The following is a 20,764-nucleotide window of genomic DNA, read 5'->3' as shown; positions in this document are numbered from 1 at the left end:
ACTGTCCATTTAATCAGTGATTTGATGATGGAAATTGGTTTGAGAGGTCTCATTCATGTCCAAATAGTCCTCATATATCATGTCAAACACCATCATGGAAGAATTTGAAGCCAGATCAGAAATTTCCAAAAATGGAAACTGGACCTGTAACTGAAACTTACCAAAAATGGGAAGTCTTGATCCTCAAACTTACATCATGATACAAGCTCCAAATGAATTTTTGCCCAACATGAAAGTTGAAGATCTTGTTCTCCCATTTCCAAAAAGTCCAAGAACTCTCAATTCCCATGTATGGTTGGCAAGTTATGATCGAATCATTTTCACAAAATCTTGAACTTCAAAAGGCCATATCTCTCAAACCATTTGGCCAATTTGGGTGGGGTTTTTTCCTACAAGTCACATTTGATCCCCTCTTTCCAAAAATGTAACTTTCGTGTACCAAAACTTCACCAATCAAAATGGCATTTTTTGACTTACTTGAATTAATTTCAAATGAAGAGAAATTTTGACTTTTTAAAATAAACCTTTTCCATCATTTTGGCCATTGGGAATTGATCTGAAAATGCATTTGTGACATGTTACAAAGTCATTTTTATGCAGTACATGTAACCCATCACCTAGTTGCTTGAAATGTGGCCAAAAGTACAACTTTTACCAACTCTATCCCACATATCCATGGACTATGATTTGTACAACATAAAGCAGCAGATTTTATGATGGATTTTCTGTCAAATGAAATCACTAGCAGCCACACAAAACCACTTGGTCTGAACAGAACTCATTCATTCTAAAAACTTCATTTTTTTTGCATTTATCAAAACCTGTCAAAAACTCTAAAGAGACTAAGCCTTGCCTTGCCTAAAACAACATTCCTACAACATTGTGAACCTATTTTCACCACCATTCTCCAGCTGGAAGGCCAACACACGACTGTTGCATTCAAGAGCCTCATCAATGGCAGGTTCCGATTTGTTGTGTTTCAAGCATCATTGAGCCAAAACAGCTTCACCATTCACCTCCTGGGAGTTGTTAAAGCATCTGTTTCAAGCCAAAGCCTTCAAACCATTGCTGTTTCACAAACTGCTTCAAAAATAAGTAAGATTTCGAATCCTCTTTTTTCCAAAATCATGGTGTGTAATGCGTAGATCTCTTTATCCTGATCATTATGAGCTTTGAGTCACTGAAAACGGTTGAGTATTTGTGGAGTTATGTTGTCTCAAAGTTTCATACGTGAATGTGTTTTGGTTTGTTTCTCTCATGTTAGCATAAATCATTGAAAACTATTGTTGGATTGTGAACATGTGATGGAAGATGCACGTATTGGTATACCTGTTTTTGAATTTGGAGAAAAAAAATTCGACCTGGGTTTTGAACACGTTGCTACTGTAAATGTTTTTCTGCAATATGAATACTGGGCATTTCTTTTTACTGTAGCCAAGCCATTAAATAAATGCCAAAAGGCCTGGGGCGAGGGGGATTCGAACCCCAGACCTTTGGCTCAAAGCTTCAAATACCAAGTGTTTTACCACTGGGGCGCAATGCCAATTCAGTTATTTAAACGCCTTCTATAAAATATATATTAAAGAGGAGCACTATTTCATGGCCATGCGCAAATCACAGCGTGCCACGTCCCCAAATGCAGCACACCGTTTCATTTAAATGTCCCAGGAATTACGCATATGCCACTGCCGGATTTAATTACCAATTAATCTAATTTCTTTTGCAATTTTTATTTCACTTGGCAGGGCTATCTTCAAAAAATCATAGAGCTCTCAATTTTAACTCAAATTTCATGGGAATTTTTGTGTTGTGTTCATCACAATCTCTAGTTTTTAATCATATTTTTTCCAGAATTTTTGGATCAATGGATTTTAATTGTTATTAGGGTTTGTGACATGTGACCAATTTTTGTACACTTTGCCAAAACATTTGTGAAATGATGATACTTTATCCAATGGCTCCCAAATTTTTTTTGCTTAAACTAGACACACTCATGGTGATTTTGGTGTAGAGTTTGTGAATTTATCATTGCTGGTTTGTGAGATATGAGTTTTTGAATTAGGGTGTGACAATTTGTGTCACACCATTGATGTCCAACTTGATGATTTTTGATACCATGCTTCTTGACCTCCAATTGATCTTATTTTTTGCATGAACCTACTTTTGTATGTCTAGTTTACATGTGAATTTTCTTGGAATTATTTGTGGCATTTCCTAATTGTTTAAGATTTTCTCCCCTGTTTAGTCATATGTTGACTTTTTGTGACACTTGTTCCCATTCCATTTGTGAAATTCTCATACTTTATTGGATGGACATGAAATTTCACATGAGATAACTAGACATCCTCATCTTTGCCATGGTTTTAGTCCCATTCATTTATCATACACCATTTCTGATTTATGATTTTTCTAAGTTGATGCATGTTTGGTTGACTTCATTGAGCATGTTCAAAATTGCTTTGACTTTCTGATTTTCATTGACTGCCTTCCACTTGTCCAAATGAGATGAAATTTGACATGCTTACCATGCTGTGGGTTGTGATTGATCATGATTTATTTGGTGATTTTTGGAAATGTTTAAGATTACTTTTGATGCAAGTCTTGCTGTTGACTTCTATGAGCTTCTAAATGCCATGTTTTGACCTAATTTGTTCATGAAATGATGATGATGATTGATATGAATGTGAACCCAATTGGTTGTGTTTCTTAATGGTTTGAACATGATTTTGGATGCTTGCCCTTTGCTGTTTTGACTTTTCCATTCCTTTTTGACCCTAGGCTTGTCCTAGTGGTCCTGTTACTCACTTTTGAGCTTGTGTTTTCAGGTTGACCAACAAGTGACCAATGAGACCATTTCTTTTTGATTGAGCTTGCTTAAATATCCTTGTCTAACTTGTTTGTTTTGTAGGTGGCTTGGCTCACATGCCTTGAGCCTTGTGCCTTGCACATCCATTGGCCCCCAATTAACTGTTGATGTCTGTTTCTTTTTGCTTTGTTTTGAAGTTGCATACTAACATCTGCTTGACTATTTCAGGTGCTTTTAGCTGCTTAGTTCCTTGTGAACTTTTTTTTGCTTTGCTTTGCTTGTATAAGCAATTTGCATTGAGGTATATCTCTTTTTCTTCATGTAGTCTGGAAGACCTGGCCTGTTACTTGGCCAGGCAACTGTCTGAAGTCCTCCTTAAGAGGCAATGTTTGTGATTGTTTAATTTTGTCCTTGCATAGAGTCAAAGACCTCCTAAGTGAAGAGGCAATTGGCAGAACCCAAGGGATATGCAACCTATCCCCTGCTATTCAGTGTGTCTTCTGTTTTGCTCACACCACTGTGTTGATGCATTACAGATAAAAACCCAAGATCTTGTACAATTGTACAGTTGAGTCAGTTTTAAATGTGTAGAAGGGTTCCCACTTTCTGAACCCACACATTCTTGTCTTGAGCTCTCCCAGGCCAGGGATAAGAGCTGTGAAGTCTTATCTTCACTCACCTTTCATCTGCTTCACCTTAGTCTCTCAATGGCAAGGTTAAGAGCAACATTTACCCAGTTCCAGAGGTTTGTTTGTTGAGGTTGATATGACCCCTCGACTAAAACCTAACCCTTGTTTGAGCCACTTGCTTGTGTATAGTGTGTGCTATCTGTGCTTGTATGTTTGTTTGACTTGCTTCCTGTGCGAGTTAGGGTTAGTTTAGACTTGCTTCCTGTGCAAGTTAGGTTTTGCTTGGCTTGCTTCCTGTGCAAGTTAAGCGTGTGTGTGGCTTGCTTCCTGTGCAAGTCATGTCTAGGATAGGCTGGCTCCCTGTGCCAGTTAGCTAGAAACCTTAACTTAGGGATGAATTTGCATGATAACATCTAGGCTCGAGTCGTAGTCTCCCTAGTTGTGTCTCCCTCTGTTATCTGGTTAGGCTAGTCCTGTATCCCTCTGTAGGGGAACTACATCGCCCTGATCTTCATACCAGATGAAGTATGTAGGCAGGAGATTGAGCTGATCTCTCCGGGCGCCCTTTTTCTTTTTTGTGTGTGTTTGACAGTTATAGGCTGAGTCCCCGACTCCCTATTAACTTGTTGTGCTGTTGTGTGCTTGGAAGCTGATGTAAGTCCATCGAGTGGCATTTGGGTTCCAGTGTGCGTGTGTTTGGTTCGGATGCTGATGTAAGTCCAGTGATTGGCATTCGGGCTCCATGTTTGCCTGTGTCTTGTTTGTCTGTGTGCGTGTCAGCCGAGCTACGAATGCTCTGATTCTTCTCTCGTCCGAGAAGATACGTATGCATAGGATGCGATGTCCTAGCGAGCATGTGTCGTTTCCCCAGTCCGAACTACTTCGACTCTGATGTCTATGCCTGATAGACTAAGTAGGCCCAGGATGCGACATCCTGCCGAGTCAGTTTCAGTCAGTTTCTTGCGTTTCTTTCAGCCAGTGTGTGTGAGTATTTGAGCAGTGTTTAGCAACCAATTTTCCTTTCTTTTGTGCGTGGATCCCGTAGAGTACTACGGATGCGTAGGGGTGCTAATACCTTCCCTTCGCATAACCGACTCCCGAACCCATTCTCTTTGGTCGCGAGACCATGTTCTTTCCCAGGTTTACTCTGAGCGTTTCCTTTCCCTCTTTTGGGATAAATAACGCACGGTGGCGGCTCTGTTGTTTCTTTGTTTTCCCGCCGGTTTTTCGCGTGATGCGACAACTTGCAGTTAATGCTATTAGGATCATTGTCTTGACGCAGGGCACGTAACCTTCATACCTGTTATCATCTTCAGACCAATTCCTTTTGAAGGCACGAAATGTTCTTTTTTTTCAGTTTACCAAAACCTCAACATCCGCCACAATGATCAAAACTTGGACACCAGGTTCTGTTTTAAGACCATTCTTCTTATCACAGTCGATTTTGTTGAACTTTTAAATTCTTTGTAACGTGACTGGGTTATTTTCTGTTGTTTGGTAGGGGCCTTGGGTACAAGTCTTGACTGGGTAATCACGAGGCTTCAACCCTTTCTTCTTCATATTATTTGTTGTATCACCTTCGGATTTCTTGCAGATTTTGACTATATTCTCTTTAGTATGACTTCTGTTTATTTCAGGTCCGGCAAGCTTCTTCTCAACAGACCAAACCTCAGTGTTCCCTGGAATGTCTTAAACCAAGAGAAAGCATGGGACTCTTGTGATTGATCAACAGGTTGTTTTGACCGTGAATTTTTGTCGGCTGTTTGGTTTAATTTTGGACATGCTCCATCTGTACTTGGTATTTGGTCTGCGGTAATTGGACTTGTCAAATGTTGTTCTTGTTGCAGGTATTACGGGATGTACATATCCTGATGCAGGTTCACGCTGTGGCATGCATATGTTGGCTTCCCTGTTTTAATACCAGGAGACCAAAATCAGAGGATTAACCGTGGAAAGATCCAGTTCCAGTCTTGGCCAGAAATTTATCCTTTGGAGTTTCCAAAGAATGAGTGTCCTGCTAGTTTACATCAGCGGTTACCACCTGTTTCGACCTGTTGCGTATCTTTCCCGCCAACGCTTCCATTTGTCGGTCTTTCTTGATGGAATAAAATAGAAATTGTATGAGGCTGCAGCTAGATCGATTGCTCAGGTTCTGCTTGGACATTTAGCTTATGTGTAAGTTGTTATACTTATTGTGGCAGTAGTGATTTGTGTAGCTTATGGATTAGAATGCATTGCAGTTAGGATCTTATCTTCATGTATCCCGACATAACCGTTCCATATTTGCTCTTACCTTGCTCATTGCTTTGCCTGTGTGAACTTTGTCAGGTTGTCGGTCAAACGTTCGTGATATTGCGCAAATGAGAAGATGATTACAAGGTGATTCACACACTTGGGAAATGGCCGGACCGCAAGTTTGATGTCATTGGTATCCATTTTCGAATTGGCGGTTTGGAGTACCATGCTTTTGTAATATGGCAGCTGCTTCGTCACATTGTGATTTCTGTCATTTGTAGAAACTCAGCTTAGGCATACTAGGCTATGGTAAATGGATAAGTACCATTTTGTCACTTGTTTAGATCGTCCATCCGTCATCATGCTTATTATGATCACGCTGTAACTTTCTGTTTTTGCCTTGCTTAAAGCCAATGTTATGGATTTGGGCCATTAAATGTGGACTTTGAAGTATGTTTAAATGGAATGTTTTTTTTCTTTGTTAAGAGGTATGATTGTTATGGATGTAGGATGGATTGATAAAAAAATGTATTTTAAAAAAAATGGAAGCAAAAATAATTGGATTTGGATTTTGTTAGACTGTGTCTTAAGCATAACTGTATGATTGAACATGACTTGACTGACCACATGATCATGGCTAATGAACCATGCCATATTTTTTGAATGAATCACCAATTCTGAATCAAACAAGCACAATCAATACTTGAATTTAATCACACTAGGTTTTAAAACTTGTACGGCCGAATGATATGCATGTCATGTTGAACATACGATGCAAATCAAAATGAAATCAATTGTATGAAATTTTAAATATGCCCGGACAAAATTGGGGTATGACAGATGCCCCTATTTAATTACAGTGAACTAGAAAGCAGAAATGACAGTAGTCTTCATGCATTCATAGTGAAGGGTAATTAAATACAAGAAGACCCGAATTTTGTCCTTTGAAATGGAAGGAAAAAAAATTCATAAAGAAAAAATGTAGTGAGAAATACAGTATGAGAAGGAATCGTCAGCACAATATCTTGGATAATTACAATCGAGGTATCCCATTAAAGGAATGATGTCCCAACTGTATCCAAGACCTTCTGGTAATAAGTAGAACAATGTTTCTAAAACTAAATGAGACTCTTCATGTTGATGAAGCAGCATCTCAACCAGTAAAGGAAAAAAAATGAGATTCTCTGTATCGAGTCGAAGCAGCATCTCATATGATAGAATTAATATATTCCGAATAAGGGAATGATACCTTAATTGAATCTGAGGCTCTCCGAGGATACTAGAGCAGTATCTCAAAAGAAAAAACTAGAATGAGACTCCTCATATTAATGAGACAGCATCTCAAACAGCGAAAGATGAAATTCTCTGTATCGAGTCGAAGCAGCATCTCATATGATAGAATTAAGATATTCCGAATACGGGAATGATACCTTAATTGAATCTGAGACTCTTCGAGGATACTAGAGCATCATCTCAAAAGAAAAAACTAGAATGAGACTCCTCATATTAATGAGACAGCATCTCAAACAGCGAAAGATGAGATTCTCTGTATCGAGTCGAAGCAGCATCTCATATGATAGAATTAAGATATTCCGAATAAGGGAATGATACCTTAATTGAATCTGAGACTCTCCGAGGATACTAGAGCAGTATCTCAAAAGAAAAAACTAGAATGAGACTCCTCATATTAATGAGACAGCATCTCAAACAGCGAAAGATGAGATTCTCTGTATCGAGTCGAAGCAGCATCTCATACGATAGAATTAAGATATTCCGAATAAGGGAATGATACCTTAATTGAATCTGGGACTCTCCAAGGATACTAGAGCAGTATCTCAAAAGAAAAACTGGAATGAGACTCCTCATATTGATGAGACATCATCTCAAACAGCAAAAGATGAGATTCTCTGTATCGAGTCGAAGCAGCATCTCATATGATAGAATTAAGATATTCCGAATAAGGGAATAATACCTTAATTGAATCTAAGACTCTTCGAGGATACTAGAGCAGTATCTCAAAAGAAAAACTGGAATGAGACTCCTCATATTGATGAGACAACATCTCAAACAGCAAAAGATGAAATTCTCTGTATCGAGTCGAAGCAGCATCTCATATGATAAAATTAAGATATTCCGAACAAGGGAATAATACCTTAATTGAATCTAAGACTCTTCGAGGATACTAGAGCAGTATCTCAAAAGAAAAATTGGAATGAGACTCCTCATATTGATGAGACAGCATCTCAAACAGCGAAAGGTGAGATTCTCTGTATCGAGTCGAAGCAGCATCTCATATGATAGAATTAAGATATTCCGAATAAGGGAATGATACCTTAATTGAATCTGAGACTCTCCGAGGATACTAGAGCAGTATCTCAAAAGAAAAACTGGAATGAGACTCCTCATATTGATGAGACAGCATCTCAAACAGCGAAAGGTGAGATTCTCTGTATCGAGTCGAAGCAGCATCTCATATGATAGAATTAAGATATTCCGAACAAGGGAATGATACCTTAATTGAATCTGAGACTCTCCGAGGATACTAGAGCAGTATCTCAAAAGAAAAACTGGAATGAGACTCCTCATATTGATGAGACAGCATCTCAAACAGCGAAAATGAGATTCTTCATATAAATGAAGTAATATCTCAAAGAATGAATGTTTGTTGGGGAGATATTTTTAGAAAAGATTCCTTTTGGAGGGAACCTGTTGAAGAAGCTCTGCAGGGAAGAAGCTCACAAGGGACCTTTATGGTAACTTCTGCTTGGGGAGCAGTGGTAGCAAAGAAAATGCTGGGAATATCACTATCAACCACGAAGTTGAGAGAAATGACTGGCCAGGAAATGATTCCATGAGCGTACATAGGGTAATAACTTTTATTTGGGAAATGAGGAAAATCTAGGATAGACATGAATGACCTTAGATCCTTATCATATTATGTTTGATTTTTGTATGATGTTCCACTTTGGGTGGAAATGCCATGCATGGGAGGATGCCTGAGGTGTATGCATTATGCATTTGCTGGGGATATTTAACTACGCATATAGGAATGCGAATCGTATAAGGCTATGCATATGGATGCCAATGACTGATATGATTTCTTAATGGTGAATCTTCCTATTTGGTAGGAAATTTATGTATGTAATTGATGCACATGGCGCATGTGGTGCATGCGGGTACGCGAATGGATAATTGGGATTTGCCCTGGTTAGGGTGTTTTTGCTTTGGGTGATGATGCCAGTGGTGTGGACTTTTGTTATGATGGAGATCAAAATTTGATGCCCCACGGGGTGATTTTGGGAATATATCCGGGATGCCCCAAACCACTGAAGGGTTCAGACTTCTCAACACGCGATACTCCAACTACGATTTAATGTTTCTGCTGGAAATGCATTAGAGACTTGCCCCGGTTTGGCTATATCATGAGTATATCTTTGAGAGGTGTTGATTAGCAATTGGAATAGACATAGGTGCCTGCACACAGTCCTATACCTCTATGAACAACAAGAGCAAACTTGGAAACTAAGAGGTTTATCCTTTTATTTTTTCAAAAGCAATTTTATTACTTCGTTCAATTATGTGTTTTTTTTATTTTCTCCAAAATCTTTAAGAGTGATGTTTATCAAAAATAAAGGTGCTTTGCAAACAAACAGATAAAATGCAAAATAATTTGGGCACAACTTCGAGAAAATTTCTCTTTTATTGATTTGACCCTTGAATTGGGCAATTGTACATAAAGATGCAATTCCTTAATGAGGTAATTGCTGTGTATAGAAACAAAGTGGCAATAAAACTGAGTTCCTATTGAGTCTCCACACTGCTATGATCCTTATATCTTTGATGATCCGAGCACCTTGCCTTTGAAAAAAGTCGGGTAGATTGATTCTTTTGTCTTCGAGGGATATGCTAGATGCCTGAAAGTACATTTCTTTGCCTTGGAATTACTCCCTAACTTTTGCCTGGATCGCCCTTTCGGGTTTTCGATCCACCGGGATACCCATTTTTGCCTAAGCCGCCCTTTCGGGTTTTCAACTCAGCGGGTCAGATTTTTTTTATTTTTTATCCCTAATTTTTGCCTGGATCGCCCTTTCAGGTTTTCGATCCACCGGGATAGCCTTTTTTTTGCCTAAATCGCCTTTTCAGGTTTTCGATTTAGCGGCTTTTTATCATTCCACTTTTCTAGGCAAAGTACTTTTTAACAGCATCAGCATTGGTAGGAAGTGGCAATTCATCACCATCCATAGTTGCCAGGATTAGAGTGCCTCCGGAAAAGGCTCTAACCACCACAAATGGACCTTCATAATTTGGTGTCCACTTCCCCCTAGAGTCTTTGTGAATGGGCAAGATTTTCTTCAGCACCAAATCACCCTCTTGAAACACCCTGGGACGAACTTTCTTGTCGAATGCTTTCTTAAGCCGCCTTTGATAAAGTTGACCGTGACTTAACGCTTTCAAGTGTTTCTCCTCAATAAGGTTGAGCTCGTCGTACCTTGATTGAACCCATTCTGCCTCGTCTAACTTAGCCTCCATTAAGACTCTCATCGAGGGAATCTCCACTTCTATGGGGAGAACTGCTTCCATGCCATATACTAAGGAGTACGGGGTTGCCCCTGTTGAAGTTCGTACTGACGTACGATAACCATGTAACGCAAAAGGTAGCATCTCATGCCAATCCTTATACGTGACTACCATCTTTTGGATGATCTTCTTGATATTTTTGTTCGCAGCTTCAACAGCCCCATTCATCTTAGGTCGATATGGTGACGAGTTATGATGCTCGATCTTGAACGTTCTGCATAACTCCTCCATGGTTTTGTTGTTGAGATTGGACCCATTATCAGTGATGATTTTGTTGGGAACCCCATATCGGCATATGATGTTGTTCTTTAAGAAACGGGCGACTACGTGCTTTGTGACATTCGCATAAGATGCGGCTTCCACCCATTTGGTAAAGTAGTCTATGGCCACCAAGATAAACCTATGCCCATTAGATGCTTTGGGTTCTATCATCCCGATCATGTCAATGCCCCACATGGAGAAAGGCCAAGGTGATGCTATAACATTCAGTGGGGTAGGCGGTACATGTATTTTGTCAGCATAGATCTGGCATTTGTAGCAGGCTCTGGTGTAATGATAACAGTCGGCTTCCATCCTTAACCAGTAGTAACCTGCCCTCAGGATTTTCTTCGCCATGGAGTGCCCATTTGCATGTGTGCCGAAAGACCCTTCATGTATGTCCTTCATAAGCTAATTAGCTTCGTGTTTGTCCACACACCTCAACAAAACCATGTCATAATTCTGCTTGTACAATAGCTCCCCATTCAAGAGGAACTTCGATGCTAGCCTCCGGAGGGTCCTTTTGTCAAGGCTGGAGGCCTCTGCCGGGTATTCCTGCTTCTCTAGATACCGTTTGATGTCAAAAAACCAGGGTTTACCATCTGGCTCTTCTGCTGTCGTTAGGCAATGCGCGGGTTCATCAAAACGCCTGATTTCAATGTGAGGCTGATGGTTGGGCCATATTAACTTGTACATGGAAGCCAAGGTTGCTAAAGCATCTGCCATTTGATTCTCTTCTCGAGGAATATGAGAAAAAGTGATTTTGTCAAATTTCGGGAGTAACTTTAACACGTAATCCCGATATGGAATTAGGTTGGCATGTCTTGTTTCCCAATCACCTCTGATATGATGTATCACTAGGGTGGAATCCCCAAATACTTCTAGCACCTTGATCTTCAACTCAATAGCTTCTTCCAACCCTAGTATACAAGCTTCATACTCAGCCATGTTATTTGTGCAGGTAAAACAGAGCTTTGCAGTGAACGGTAGATGAAAATTCTTGGGAGACATCAGCACTGCCCCAATTCCATGGCCTATTGCATTTGAGGCGCCGTCGAACATGAGAGTCCAACCTGCTTTTGGTTCGAGATTTTCTTCTTGTTCGGAGTCCTCAGCATCCTTGACAACCATGATGTCCTCATCTGGGAAGTCAAACTTTAAAGGTTGGTAATCCTCTAACGGTTGGTGGGCAAGATGGTCTGCTAGTACGCTTCCTTTGATTGCCTTTTGTGCAACGTATTGAATATCGTACTCTGATAACAACATCTGCCATCGGGCAATCCTACCGGTAAGAGCTGGCTTCTCGAATATGTACTTGATGGGATCCATTTTAGATACCAACCAAGTCGTGTGAGTTAGCATGTACTGTCTGAGACGTTTAGCGGCCCATGCGAGTGCACAATAAGTCTTCTCGAGTAAGGAATATCTGGTCTCGCAATCATTAAACTTCTTGCTCAGATAATATATGGCATGCTCTTTTCTACCAGTCTCATCTTGTTGTCCTAATACACAACCCATGGACTCGTCGAGCACTGTTAAGTACATAATGAGGGGTCTCCCTTCTGCAGGGGGCATCAGAATCGGTGGCTCTTGTAAGTATTCTTTGATTTTGTCGAAGGCTATTTGGCAGTCATCATTCCACTCCACGCCTTGATTCTTCCTTAGAAGCTTGAATATCGGTTTACACGTGGCAGTAAGATGAGAGATAAACCGGGCGATGTAATTCAGTCTTCCCAAGAAACCACGGACTTCCTTCTCAGTCCTTGGTGCAGGCATGTTCTGAATGGCTCGAACTTTGTCAGGATCTACCTCGATTCCCTTTTGGCTTACAATAAAGCCTAAAAGCTTCCCAGATCGAACCCCAAATGTGCATTTGTTAGGATTGAGTCTCAACCTAAACTTCCTCAAACGAGCAAACAGTTTTTCCAGATTAGTGATATGTTCCTCTTCTGTCTGGGATTTGGCAATCATGTCGTCAACATACACTTCGATCTCTTTATGAATCATGTCATGAAAGAGGGTCACCATAGCGCGTTGATATGTTGCCCCAACGTTCTTTAACCCAAACGGCATTACCTTGTAACAAAAGGTGCCCCAAGGGGTAATGAACGTGGTCTTCTCCATGTCCTCGGGATCCATTTTAATTTGGTTGTATCCAAAGAAGCCATCCATGAAGGAAAATACAGAGAACTGGGCTGTGTTATCTACCAATACATCGATGTGAGGTAATGGGAAATCGTCTTTGGGACTAGCTTTATTCAAGTCTCGGTAATCTACGCACATGCGGACCTTCCCATCTTTCTTTGGTACCGGTACAATGTTGGCAACCCATTGTGGGTACTTAGCGACTTCCAGGAAACCAGCGTCAAACTGTTTTCTCACCTCTTCTCTGATCTTGAGAGCCATGTCCGGTCGAGTTCTTCTTAGTTTTTGTTTGACGGCAGAGCATTCTTCTTTAAGGGGAAGCTTGTGGGTTACGATATCAGTGTCTAATTCGGGCATATCTTGATATGACCATGCAAACACATCGTTATATTCATGGAGGAGCTCTATCAATCTAGTCTTCACTGCATCTTGAAGCGTGGCGCCTACCCTTACTTCTCTTTTGTCTTTTTCTGATCCTAGGTTGATAACTTCAACGTCCTCCTGGTGTGGTTGAATGACCTTCTCTTCTTGTCTGAGCAATCTGGCCAACTCTTTAGGGAGTTCGCACTCTTCCCCCACTTCATCTTCAGCTTGGTAGATCGGACAATCAAAGTCATGCCAGACCCTAGCAGTGTCGTTATCAATGGTCTCGGTGGTGTCTCTGCATGTTATGATTTATGCAGTTTATTTAGAAAGTGCGTGCATAAAAATTGATGCCATTTTTTTGTAATAGAAAAACGAAAGGAAAGGAACAAAAATTTGAATGCAAATCTCCATTTATTATTGATATAAAAACTCTTAAAAAGATAAAGGAGGCCCTACAACACGCCACTGTGCCTTGGGCAGAGCACAGGGTTTTGTCTAAAATAATAAAATTACTTTTGAAAAAATTGAGGAACTTCCACAGCCTTCCAGTTTGTCAGTTCTTCATTGGGCGCGGCTTGTCGTATCCAGCTAGACACCTCCTCCTCATGATCTTCAACATTGATCATTGCCACCTGGTTGCCAAAAATGTGGCCAGCGCTGGTGAACGTTTCCTCTACAGGAGGGATATGCTCCTTATCATGTTGGTTACCGGCTTCAATTGACGATGGGTCATACCCTAACCCAAACTTGTCTCGCTTCTGGTTCACTTCCACCACTTTGCCCCAGTCTTGAGCACTTTCACTTTCCATCACAGCCTTAGCTCCTTGCCACAAGGCCATGGACGGTCCTGACTTCGGAGTCTCCAATGTCTTTTGGACAGCCATCATATTTACCACTTCCAAGGACTGGAATGGTGTCTCGGTTATCTCGCCATCCACTTCGATATATCGGAAAGATGTTAAGTGGCTAACCAAAATGTCCTCCTCCCCTCCAATCACAATCATCTTGTCATTGGTAATGAATTTTAGCTTTTGGTGTAAAGTGGAGGTGACAGCACCTGCAGAGTGGATCCATGGTCTTCCAAGTAAGCAACTATAACCGGGATGTATGTCCATAACCTGGAATGTGATATTGAAAAAGGTTGGGCCTATTTTGATTGGTAGGTCAACCTCTCCTATCACTGCTCGTCTTGAGCCATCAAATGCTTTTACAATTAGGGTATTGGGCTTCATATTCATCCCCTCCATCGGCAGCTTTATCAAAGTGGTTTTTGGCATGACATTCAGTGAGGAACCCGTGTCTACTAATACCCTTGATAGTATAGTCTCTATGCATTTCAAGGAGATATGTAGGGCCTTGTTATGGTTCTTTCCCTCAACTGGCAGTTCATCATCGTTAAACCCCAAAAATTTTCCAGTGGTTACACACGCTATCACATCATCAAACTGTTCTATCGTTATGTCTTTCGTGATATGTGCTGCGCTTAACACTTTCAATAACGAATTCCTGTGTGCTTCTGAGTTGAGCAACAGAGATAACATGGAGATTTTTGAAGGTGTTTGATTCAGTTGGTCCACCACTTTATAATCACTTTTCTTGATTATCCTTAGAAATTCCTCAGCCTCCTCACGAGTGACCGCAACTTTAGGCGACAGATGCATTTCTTGCATTTCTCGACTAGGGACAGGGATTTGGACAAGAGTAGCAACTTCTTTCCCTTTGGCTTTTGTAGAAGCATCAAAAGCCCTTGGCGCGAACACTCGGCGACTGCGCGTCATTCCGGCTGGCCCCACAATTAAGGTAACGTTTGGTTCATTGATTACTACGGGTCGGTCTTCCTGCCCTTGCTTAAAAGCTCTGGGCTGATATATCCACGGTACCGCCTTCTCATCCTTATACGCGAACGGTGCTGGAAACTCTATCACCAATGGGTTTATGGGGATTTCCACATTAACCTCATCATAAGGGATGGCCACATTAACCTCATCAAAAGGGATGTCCACGTTAACCTCATCAAAAGGGATGTCCACGTTAACCTCATCATAGAGGATGTCCACCACGACGGATATCTCCTCCTCTCCCTTGTTCTTAACACGGCGATTTATCTGTAATTCGCCTCGATCCAGCATTTGTTGTATAAAATTCCTCAACCCTTTATCATTCTCATCATTGACTAGCTCCTCTAGGACTAGACCACTTTTTAGCAGTTATGCCCCTATCATGGTGATAGGGGTTTGAATCTCTTCAACCTTAAGAATCAGTTCTCCCTGATCACTCTCCTCAATGGCACTGACGGAAGCATCTCCATGTGTTGGCATGGGATTAGTGTTCACGTTTGGGCGTCTTGGAGTGAAAGTAACAACTTTTGCTTCAATCAGGTCTTGTACCCTATTTTGGAATGCAAAACAATTCTCCAGAGTATGGCCGGGCGCTCCCATGTGAAATTCACAATGGGCGTTAGCATCATATCCTGGTGGATATGGAAAAACCGCCGGTTTCAGCTCCCTCAATGTCAGAAGGCCCTCCTTTTGCAAATATGGGAATATTTGGCTATAAGGTACTGGTAGAGGGTCAAGTTTCCTTCTTGGAGGCCTTGGCTTGAATTGTCTTGGTGGTGCTGTATTTTGTTGTTGACGAGGTTGTTGATGATGTGGTTGATACATTGGTTCTTGTTGTATGGGTTGTTGATAGGGTATGGGTACCACGACAGCGACTTGGCCATATGAAGCATGTTGCTTCCCCTTGTAGCCTCTAGATACAGCGTTCGTTTCACCCTCTCTTTTCTTCTGAAAGCCTCCAGAATACTTTTTCGGTGCGCTAGAGGTTGCCACGGCTCCTGAAATCTTTCCATCCCTCAGACCCTTTTCTATGCGGTCTCCGATTGTGACCAGATGTGCAAAATCGGATGCTGCGCTACTCACTAATCTATCAAAAAATGGGTCCTTCAACGTGTCCACAAATAATCCAGTCATTTCCTTTTCAGACAATGGTGGCTCTACCTGAGCAGCCAACTCTCTCCATCGCTGGGCGTATTCTTTAAAGGACTCCTTTTCTTTCATTGCCATCCCTTGCAACTGCATTCGGTCGGGTGCCATATCCAAATTATATTTGTACTGACGGAGAAATGCGTCAGCCAAATCTTCCCAGCTTTGAATCCGCCCTTGCTCTAAGCTCATGTACCATCTTAGAGACGCTCCACTCAAACTATCTTGGAAACAGTGTATGAGCAGTTTGTCGTTTTCGGTATGAGCAGCCATTTTCCTGAAATACATCACTAGGTGACTTCTTGGGCAAGTCTGGCCTTTGCATTTCTCGAAATCAGGAGTTTTAAATTTAGCCGGAATGACCAAATTTGATACCAAGCGCATGTTCATGGCAGAGGCACCGAAGATATTATTCCCTTCGATAGCTTTGATCTTCTTTTCCAAGGCGCGAAGCCTATCTGCAGCAGGGTCAGGAAGTATCTTTGGCTTCGGATGATCAGGCACATAGAAAGCTTCGTATGGGTCATCTCCCATTTCGGACCCATAATGAGCAGGCGCCTCAGAAGGCTCTACACGATCCCCCTCTCCTTTGCTTCCTACTGGTATATGAACCAGACTCTTCTTGGCGTGGACGAAGCTCTCATCTAGGTGGACCAAACTTGATGGGTTATCATTCCTTCTAGCCTCATCTTCTGCATCAGCAACCCTCTCTCTCTGGGCGATGGCGAGCATTGTTTCCAGCAGTTGATCCATCTTCTCTTGGATCGTATTGATGTCTGACCTCATGGTAGCTTGGTTAGCCTCCACTTGCTCTAACGTCGTCTTGTAGTTGCTTCGCGTCTCGTACCGGTGTTGATTAGTCAGAGTTGCTGGATAGAGGGCAAAAGGTTGGGTAAGTTTTTTTGGTTTTTTGTTTTTATGAAGCGTGATGCATGAGGATGCGAATGTTATGCATATTTTATTTTCAGGGAATTTTCATCACAGTTGTAGTTATATTAAGCATTCGAAGAAAACATAAAGTCAGGAAATAAAAATGAGGATCATCCTCCTCCATTCAACTGTTTAAAGTACGGAGTACAAAGGCATAACCGCCCAAATCGATACAGCTCAAATACTAAACTGAATATAAGAAAAACAACAGAATCACACAGCAGTCTTTCGAGTTACGAGTTCTTCTAATTCAAGCTTGAACCTCTTCACCATCCCCTGACACATCATAACAAAATGGATTACAGTGGGATGTGTGCCATGTTGGTCCAATCCTTCCACTGCCTCTCTCAACCTCCAAGGCATTTCTTGGGTCGTCCAGTTGCAGAATTGTACCAAACCGTTGAGCTTTGCACGGTACCCATCTTTGTCCGCTTGCAAGAAATTGATAGTTCTCCTAAAGGTATCGTAATCCTCAATGACTTGCTCTCTTTCCCTTAGCCATATCACACTGTCTTGATGGAATGCCTCGAATCTATCTTTCCAACGTTGAGCAACTTCTCTAGCATCTTTTGCTTCTTGACATTTCTCGGCCCAAGTTGTAGGTGTGACTCGAGAAGCTTCAAGGGCTCTTTCCTTAAGTCGGCGCTTGTGCTCGGCTTGGGTCTCAGCATTATGGAGAGAGATAGTGAGATCTTGTATTTTAGCCTCCAATATCTCTCTAACTTCTTTTTTCTCTTCTGTAGCTCGTAGCCACCATCGCCTATTCTTCTGGCATTCTTTCTCAACTTGTCTCAACTGCTCTTTAATGGTTTCTAGGCAGTGATCAGCTTGTTCCATGCCTACCTTCACTTTCTTTCTCTTATGTTCTTCCTTGTTGACCTTTTCCTCAGTCGCTTCAAGCTGGGCCTTCTTCCTCTCTAGTTCCCACTTTATTTCATTTCTTTCATTTGAAACTTGCTGGAAACTGGTTTGTAGCTCTTCATTTTCTCGTCCAAGTCTTGCTATAGTAGCTCTCAACGCTTCCACTTCTTCCATGGAGACAGGGATGGGTTCTGGTGGTGAAGGTTCAGTTGGAGGATCGAGGATGAATGGCAGCTTGATCTCTAGACTTCTTCTGGTAACCCATTGATGATATGGTTCTCTATCCCCTATGACACCCTTTCCTTTGTCTTGTCCTCTGAAGCGAACTTTCTCCCAGGCTCGGATAACCCTTCTCAGCATAACGGGATCGTCCATATCATGGAACACAAAACCTTCTAACAACTGGTCGTCCGGCTTATAGGTGATAGGATAACCCAACTGCCTCATCGCTAAAATAGAATTGTAGTTAATGCATCCTTTTGACCCTATCAATGGTACATTCGGAAATTCTCCACAACTAGTAATTGTATCTCCCACATTCAAGCCATGAGGATACCAAATAATGGTATTTTCAGTGAGTCCTACTAGCTTTTGAGACCACTCATATCCATCCATACTTTCAATTGTATCAACCTCTTTGAACACATGAGAGACAAGCCATTGGTAAAGGAGTGGTATGCAACATAACATCAGTCCTCCCTCCTTCTCAAAGCGTAAGTGCAAGGTGTGATAAACATCTGCTAGGAGTGCGGGCACTGGATCTTCATTCTTAACCTTGACGGCCCAAAACACGCTAATAGCTGCTACATCAATTAACTTCTCCATGTTAGGAAATAACACCAATCCAAAAATAAGTAAAGCCATAATAGTATCATGGGCTTCCCACTTCTGGGCTTTGGCAAAGCTTTGAGCAGTTTTCTCCAGGTACTCTTGTGGAATTCCTTACACCTTCCCCCAAATTTTGATGTTAGGGGTTAGATCTTTGACTGGGATGTCTAGTACTTCTGCCAACTCTTCGGGTTTAGGGATTTGACCTAGCCCCCTGTATGGTCCCTTCTTCTGCTTAGGAGAGTCCAATATTCTTCCGAATTCTTCCAAAGTCGGGGCCAACTGGAAATCTCTAAAGAGGAAACTTCTGAGTGGTGGATCATAAAACTGGGCTAGTGCGGTAATAACATCCTTTTGTACTGGTACAGACAACAAGTGTAGAATCTTCCCATATTTGAGTGTGAATGCGTCTCGACGGATATTAGTCAACCCATCTCTGAATGCAATGAACTTCTTCACACACGGTACCTTAGCTTTGATTTGGAATGTTTTTTTCTTTCCGGACTCCATTTGTTCTTGAATGCTTAATTAACTGAATTTTTTGAAATTCCCTGAAAATAAAAAGTGTGTAAATGATTTTGCTATGCTCATAATGAATGCAACATGATGTTTATGCAACGACAGGGATCCAGGTTTCACACATATCACAAGGTTCAACTTAACGGCGGTTCTATGTCTTTTACCCCACACATCAAGGATTGCTCCTAAGGTTATCCATTTTCATGATAAGAACTTAGAGTCATGGACCAAGTTCAGTCTTCCATCACAATAATGGGCTAGCCACATTGAAATGGAAGTTCTGAATCGGTCTACTCTCTGTGGGATCCTCGTATTGTTCGAACAGGGTGTACACCCTTCGGTTCAATACTACACGATCGCCAATCATGAAGACGGACTTCAGTTTAAGATGAGGTTCCCAGAGTCATGGACCATGTTCAACGTTTCCTCGCAATGATGGGCTAGCCATATTATGATGGAAACTCTGAACAGATCTACTCTAGGTGGAGTTCTCGTATTGTCCCAATGAGGTGTACACCCCCGGATTCAATACTACACAACTCTGGGTTCTAAGTTCTTCTCAAAGCTCGGGTACGGAGCTTATCTCACAACATGTATCAAACACCATAGATCACCCAACATAATAGCAGAATAAATCACATAGCATAAATAATACATCAAGATATACATAAGCAAATAAAAAGCGGTATTTTAACATTCATAGCAAATTGACTAAGTTAGGCTTGACTCTCTCTTGCTTGGAGCTTGTCCCCAGCAGAGTCATCATCTGTCGCATCTCGAAAAATACGATTCCTCGCGATGGTCGCGGAAAAATTGTTGTTCGAACAGAGTCGCCACCAAACTTTATTTATCCCAATGAAGAAATAGGAAAATATCGATAAAACCTTTGAAAAATAGAATAATGGTCGTCGCAACCATATTCGGGTTCGGGAGTCGATTACGTAAGGGGAAGGTATTAGCACCCCTCACGTCCGTTGTACTCAACGGGAACCTTTTAGTCCAATTTGATACTTGAATGTTAATTGAATGTTATTCGCTTTCTTCGAGTAATTAGAGTTGATGATAAATATGGATGAAGACCTCAAGAGGGGAAAAGGGAGGTTTTTTATTAGTGTGCTCGCGAAGATACAGCAATCTCCTGCCTACGTATCCTTATGGTGTAATAAGGAAATCAGAGCAATCGTAGTTCAGGCAACTACGGTTTTTGTTGGTGTCTTTTATGAACGACTGTGTAGATCGCGTTCTAAAGGCTAAACGTTGGCTTGTCTACTCTCGGCGGAGGCTTAAGCATTAGTTTGTTATACGCATTAGAAAGGATTGACAGTGTTCTTTTTGAAAAGGGTTTCGGTCACACGGGGGTGACAAGTTGAATTGATGTGTGTTGGGTGTTTTGTTTGGTTTCGATCGCGCGGGGGCGAGAAATTAGTTTGATTTGTTTTGAGATGTTTTGAAGAGTCGATGATTTGAGCAATGTGGCGTACGCCAATTATTCAAATAATCAAGGAATGGTGAGGCGTACGCCTCTCATTCTCTAATTGAGGTTTAAGTTATATAGTTTATTTTATAAAATTGGATTTGATATAAGAAGTGATTCGAGTTTATTCGATCATATTTTAATTTGATGA

Source organism: Lathyrus oleraceus, chromosome 7, assembly GCF_024323335.1.
Source record: "Lathyrus oleraceus cultivar Zhongwan6 chromosome 7, CAAS_Psat_ZW6_1.0, whole genome shotgun sequence".
NCBI classification, from domain to species: Eukaryota; Viridiplantae; Streptophyta; class Magnoliopsida; order Fabales; family Fabaceae; genus Lathyrus; species Lathyrus oleraceus.
This window is presented reverse-complemented; position numbering follows the sequence as displayed.